Below are 7,340 nucleotides of genomic sequence, written 5' to 3' on the forward strand. Positions count from 1 at the left end.
TTATGTGGTCATTTATCCGCCTTGACTCCTCAGGTGTATTCTTTCCCTTCTCCCACTCTTATTTTATATTTATCCTCTTTTATTGAGGACAATGTATGTTTTAAGTATGGGGAAGGAAACCATTTACTTTGTTTTATTTTATTTAGTTTCTTTGTTTTTGTTTATTTTCTTGCATAAAAAATGCATGTTTTTATATGGTTTTTAAGTTACAATTGTGAGTATTTTCTTGGTTCTCTTGATTAAAGAATTATGGTGTGATGTGGTTGATTCTTTTTGTACATTCTTAGCATGATATGTAGGATTACTCTAAATTGTACATCATTTGTGGTAAATCAATTAACCTTGTGAGATTTTGAGTCTTTTAATGGATTACATTAAAAAATCCATCTCTTTATTTCTTGTGTGATTTCACTCATGTCTATTAGTCTATTGAACTTGAATTTACTCTTTTTAAAAATGTTGATTACTTGTGCACACTGATATTTAATTTGTTTTAGTTTTATTTTTAGCCACTTAGCCAAAAAGCCAACCCTGGATAATTTTATCCCTTGTTTGAAAATCCCTTAAGCCTATTATCTCATTCTTTGTTTAAACTCATTACAAGCCTGAAAAATGGAAAACAATGTTCTCACCCATTCATAGGGTTGAAAGAGTCTTGTTTGGAGTTGTGCGGGGTTGAATAACTATAGTTGTGATATTTCATTCAAAAGTTGACAGAAAAAGAAAAAAAATGTAGAAAAAGAAGAAAAAAATAGAAAAATCAAAGAAGGATGTCACTACATTTTCCTTCTGAAAAAGAAAAAGAAAAGAGAAAAAAAGAGAAAAGAGAAGAAAAATAGCGAAAAAGTTGTTGTTTGAAAGTGGATGAATGTAGTTCAATTCCCGCAAGTTCTTTCATGTCTCTTTTCTATCTTTGAATCTTAGCCTAATACCCTTTAGGATTTATCTCACTCATACCCTGGCCAAGTTAGAACCTAATAAAAGTCCTTTTGATCTTTGTGTGCATGTAATTCAATTGTGGATGTTAGAGTCTTTTCAAGCTTATGGTAGTGCTAATTTTCATGTTTTGTTTTGAGTGTAAACAGTCAATCTAAATACTTGAGAGTTGAGTGAATTTTATCTTATGAGAATCTTGCTGCTTTTGATGTATTCTTTGGTAATCTATTTTTCGTATTTTCTTTGAATGTCACAAAAGACTTACTTACAAATGTCATTTTCTTGAAACTTAAACTTAAAATTTTTCTTGCACTTTGTATCCTGAGAACCTTTGGAATTTCATGTTTTATTTTGCTCTTGGTTTTTCTGTTGAGTTTTGAATTTATAATTTTCCTCAGAGTGCAAAAGTTCAAGTGTGTGGGAATTTGATCAGTGCATTTTGATGTACATTCTTCTGCTATTGTATTTATGCAACTATATAGTTTATTTTATTATTTTTACTATTTTAGTGTGTTTTTATAATTAAGTTTATTTCTGACTTTATTTTATTTTCGTACTTTATTTTCAGCATAAACATTTATTTGATACTTTGTTACTATGCAGATCATAACCTGAGCTACGAGAATCAGACTGACGCATTCTAATAGGTGTTAGAAAGCTAAGAAGATAAGCTAAAAGTTTCATGTTAATATTAGAAGCTGATTCAGAGTGAAGAAGGATCGAATAATTCGTTTTAGTTCCAGACTTAAGAAAATACTTAGTTTTTGGATCAGATTTGTATTTTTTCGGGTCGGTTGCTATTAGGCCTGAATTCCATTGCTTTATTTAAACAACTTAGTAGTTTTAGGATTGAATTATTCGGCATTCATGAAATAGATAATAGGGCATACGAATACCATGTAGAGCTAATTCCCAAAGAGTTGATCTGCTCTATTCGAAATCCACTTTGAGGTTTTTATTAATTTTAGTTTAATTTCGATTTCTTTTCAATTCTTCCTATAATCTCGTTTCTTTAATCCGATTACTTTCATTTGATTAATTATATTATTTCTTATATAATAGAGTTGATTAAATTCGATTTTTTGTATGATCCTTAACTATAATCACGTTAGCGTAGCTTTTTCGTTATCGTGTTTGATTAAGTCGCGTTTGCTCAATTTGCGTCTGCTTAAATCCGTTTGTTTAATTCAGAAATTAGGAACATACATCATATAATACCAATTATGCTTGTCAGTCGGTATTGTAATCGAATGAGATCGAATCCGTTAGGGAATTGAAATTATAAGAATCAATGATAAGTCAGAAATCGATATAGTAGATTAACTTATTTATCAATTTTACTACACTTTTAAACTCGTTTTTGACCCGCGTGCGACAAAGGATCACTAACCTCGAAACTTATATAGCAATCATTATGCGCTGATTAAAGTGTTACCGACTTCAAAATATCTTAACTTTATTCGAATAGCAGCGGAAAATCAAATTAACATACTCGACAAAATCATGTTTGTTCTCGACTTCAAAATAACGTCATAAAACTCCTTAAAACATTAACTCGAATTTAATAAGTAACACAAGCGTCTCAACCTCGATGTTACATGATTAGAGTATAGCCATTAAATAAGCAACGAAACTAAATGAAAATAACTTCAAAACCTATCTTCTACTCACAACAACAACTCTACTTCTGAGTATCTGCAAGATGCCCATGATGGACAACATCAAAGCAAATGAGGTGAAAATTCACATCAATAAATTAACGGTATAAGTTACAAGATAGAATTCAAACATCTACACATCAACAACAATCACACAACATCATTATCACACTCAATCCATCATCATACACAAAACAATCATATATTTATCATTTAAGGTATGCAATGAGACTCACAACCTAAACTAGACTCATATGCATATGGTATCATATCATCATCAATTGATTCACTCAGGAGCCGACTTCACCCTACTCGAATCACAAATCCACTATGCTCGTATTTGGGACAAGTCATCAATCCACCCTGCTCAGATTGTAACTTGCTTATTTCATCAACAACAACGACATAATGAATGGATATCACAACAGGTCAATGCAACAACAACATAACGTTTAAAGTCCTCTTCCGACAATAAATAAAATATGCATTGACCAAACGATAATAGTTCCATGCACGAACTATTATCCCACAACAACACAATCATATTTCATCAACATAATTCATGCTCATACTCTAAACAGGTTCCACTCTTGAATCATAAATTCGCCAATTATCAGGCCTCACTGTAATTCTACTGAATTACTCAGCTCAAACATCATCATATAATTAAATTCAATAATTATATTATACTAAAAATTTATCAATAATTATTACTCAACAACTCGAAAATCAACCATACATGTTCAAAACGTTTCAACAAAGTTTTTTTATTAATTTATTATATACTATTAACTCATTAAAAGTTATAACAATATATAATTATACTTAACATAGTTCCCAAGGAACTCTAAACAACTCTACAACAATCTCTGCAACTGTAAAATAACTCTAAGGTGCTTAAAAGTGCTCTACTGCTAACTCTTACCTATACAAATAACTCTTATGAACTCAATTGATTGTTCTAACAACTCTAAATAATAAATATCTCAAACTCAACCCTAAAATATTATAATTGATAATATTAAATTATTATTATTATTATTATTATTATTATTATTATTATTATTATTATATAAAATAAAGCTCATCAAATTTAACTTCAAATGACTCGAAAATAACTCTCTAAATATGTCAGAGTTACTCAAAACAAATAAAAATATGATTCTAAAGTACTCTGAAGTACTCACTTGACAACTTTTGCACAATTGAAAATGACTCAAAATAGTCAACTTAACTCTAAACTTATCAATAGAGTAACTCACTATTATTACTACTTGTGTCAGACCATCAACAAAGTAATAACCCTTAAGACCAAGCATACCAACATAACTCTAAAACATATCAGAGTTACTCAAATAACAACTCTGACAAGTCTAAGATAATAAATCGCTCTCTCAAACTTATCAACACAACTCTAAAACTTGTAGGAGTTGCTTAAAGGCAACTCTAAAACATATCAACTACGAATTATACCTTCACAACTCTAAACAATTCAAGACTACTCAATAACAATTCTAAACTCATCAAACAACCCCAAAATCATACTTCATACTAGTAACACATCATATTTGAAAAATTATTTAAAATATCAAACAGAGTCGGAATCAAGCAAATAAATATGTTTAGAGTCTATTTTAAGAATATGATTTTTATTTCAGGACTTAATACACCAATCAGTTCAGTTTAATCAAACAACAAGAACGAGTACTCGCATCGGACATAATGTTTCGTCTGACTTCAAAATAACATCAAATATTATATACTTATGAGAATATTATGAAAACTTTCAGTTGAAAATACAATTAGAACATTTTTCCAACGCAACTGACGGCACCCCAAACGGACTCACGGGACTCCAGTTACACTTGAAATAAGCTGACTAACGCATGACCAAAATCGCCAATATTTATGCTATAAAAACCAAAGAAACTCTACTGTTGTAGCACTCCTAGACTCAATTTCTCAACTTCAAAAGAAATATTATCGCATTATCTTTCCAACACAACTAATGACGCCCCAAAAGGACTTGCGAAACACAAGATATGCATAAAAACAAGTCGATCAATACTCTCTTGTGTTTTTCTGCGATTCCCTTACGGGAATTTTACTCCTAAACCCAATTTCTTCAACCCTAATCTATCTTCACTCCATTCTAAACATGGATTATCATAAAATCATATTATTCACAAAAAAAATTTAAAACATCTACAATGACATAATTACGAAAATAACTCGTAACAGAATATTTAGCAGACATTAGTACACGAATTGAATCATCAAATTCATCACATAACAACACATCATCATCAATTTCAAAATTTAAAGCAATCAAACAACATTCTATTGGAGGTGAAAGACTCCTCAATTCTACCCCTTATGCAGATACCCGTTATTGAATCAATTATCCCCCTTTACCTTAGAATTTCAACAAGAAAACTCTTCTCCAATGATTTTCCTCTCCTCTTCTAGCTCTAGGGTTCTCCTTCTGCCTCTTTCTCAAGTTCTCTAAGAATTAGATAAAACCTATCTCTCCTTTATCTTTTAGCACACACACACGCGCGCGCACACACACACACACACACACACACACACACACATATATATATATATATATATATATATATATATATATATATATATATATATATATATATATATATATATATATATATATATATATATATATATATATATATATATATATATATAGAATTTTTTATACAATATATTCTAATTACCTCGTTAGCTCCCAAAACTTTTAATTCACACTATCACCGCAAACTCTCATTATTCTATTTTTCTAATTTAATTATTAAACTCTTACTAATAATAAATTTAATTTTCCATCCAATCTCTTATTTATAAATAAAACTTAATTCTTCATTTAGGTATTTCCTTTACTACCCCCAACTTATTCTTCTAAATATCCTCACTGCCCCTTATTTCTCTACTACTCTTATTTTCTCTATTATTTAATTAATTAAATAATTTCTATTATAAAGTCACACTTTTCTATATTATTTTTTAGTATTAATTAAAAATTACTAATTATTCTACCAAACTTCTATGTTCTCACCACACCCTACCAATCCCATTGCATTGTAACAACACAATAATCACCAAATTTATTTAAAGGCTCATCAAATAATTAAATAAAAAATATAATTAGATAAATTAAATTAATTAACTAAATTTGGGGTGTTATAGTATACACCAAACTGTTCCCTTTTCATCCAGTTAATTCTGAAAGGGTTAAATATGATTATGTTTTTTTGAATGGAAGACGAATACTCGAATGGTTGAGCTATATGAATCGTATCCAAGTATTCGGGGAAGAAAGAGGTATACACCCAATTATTCCTTTTTAGTCCGATTTTTTTATGAAAATGAGATCGCTCAAGATATTTGATTATGAAAGAAGTTCAAGATGAATCAAGTTAGAAAGTTTTTAAGCGGATGACGAATGCTCGGATGATCGAACTATCTGGATCAAACTTTGAAATGATTAAATGTTTTTATTTTGATTTTGAAAATGCTTGATATAGATCAAGGTTTGACTTACGTTTGAAAATGGGCTGATCGATGGTGAATTGGTTGAAAAATAAGATGAAAGACGTGAATTGCAATGCAAAACTGCGAGTTAAGGCCCGAGGGCGCGAACTCTAATGCTAAAGTGAGAATTCTAGTGCAAGAGCGTGAACTCTAACGTGAGGCGTAACTTAACTCCGTAAATAGTATGAAAATGCAATGTCGCACACAAGCACACAACAAAATGATAGGACAATGACGTGCAACAATCATGAACAACACGCAATCATTATAAATGAATCGGAAAATAAACATACACGTGTTAAATTAAATACAATGCAAGGACGCGAATTGAGTTCAGGTAACGCAAGGACATGCAATACAAAGGTGCCCGTGTAGAATTTTAAATCTGATGCAATAAAATCAAAATTTTGCATGCTACCATAAATCGAACAATAAGTTTCTAACGCGAAGCACGATCATTGCAAATAAATTAAACGCAACGAAATATATCATAACAAAAGCAATGCCATGTGACAAAATGCAAAGTAATGAAAGCAAATGTGAATTGACGTTACGCTGAACTACGAAGAGTGTGTAAAAATCTGAGTTAAACGCGACGACAACAAAATTGAAATGATGCACGTAACCAAAAGAAAACCAGCCAGCAACCCGCTAATGCAAAATATGTTCATCGCAAATCGAAATAAAATGCTCTTAATGTAATGTTGATAAACAAACCAAACTGAATGCATGTAATATGCTCAGATCTGATCTCGACCTAATAATAAACAATAAACTACAAAACATATTGTTATATCGAAAGAAAATCCAGCAACGTTACAACATTAAACTTCATGTAGAATGTACGAATCTTATCCAATTTAAATGTAACACAAACAACAACACACACAATCCCAAATTACAACATTATAATATACATTACAAAATTTAGAAATTCTAACAGATTTACATCAAGAAATAATCGCACGCAATCAACATATATAATAACGAATACATAAAAACACTGTAGAAGTTTCGATTAGAATACTACCATACAAAGAGTCGCATGCTAAAGGTAATGCTTACGTTGTTATTGTTGGCGTGGTGGTAACGAGTTGCTAGAGTTTGGAACAAAGAAGAATTGATGCTATTGTGTCCGTGTGAGTATTACTTTATGGTGGTAGCTGTTTAGTGAAAACAATGGTGAAATTATTG

The sequence above is a fragment of the Lathyrus oleraceus genome, chromosome 1 (genome assembly GCF_024323335.1).
Source record: "Lathyrus oleraceus cultivar Zhongwan6 chromosome 1, CAAS_Psat_ZW6_1.0, whole genome shotgun sequence".
Taxonomy (NCBI): domain Eukaryota; kingdom Viridiplantae; phylum Streptophyta; class Magnoliopsida; order Fabales; family Fabaceae; genus Lathyrus; species Lathyrus oleraceus.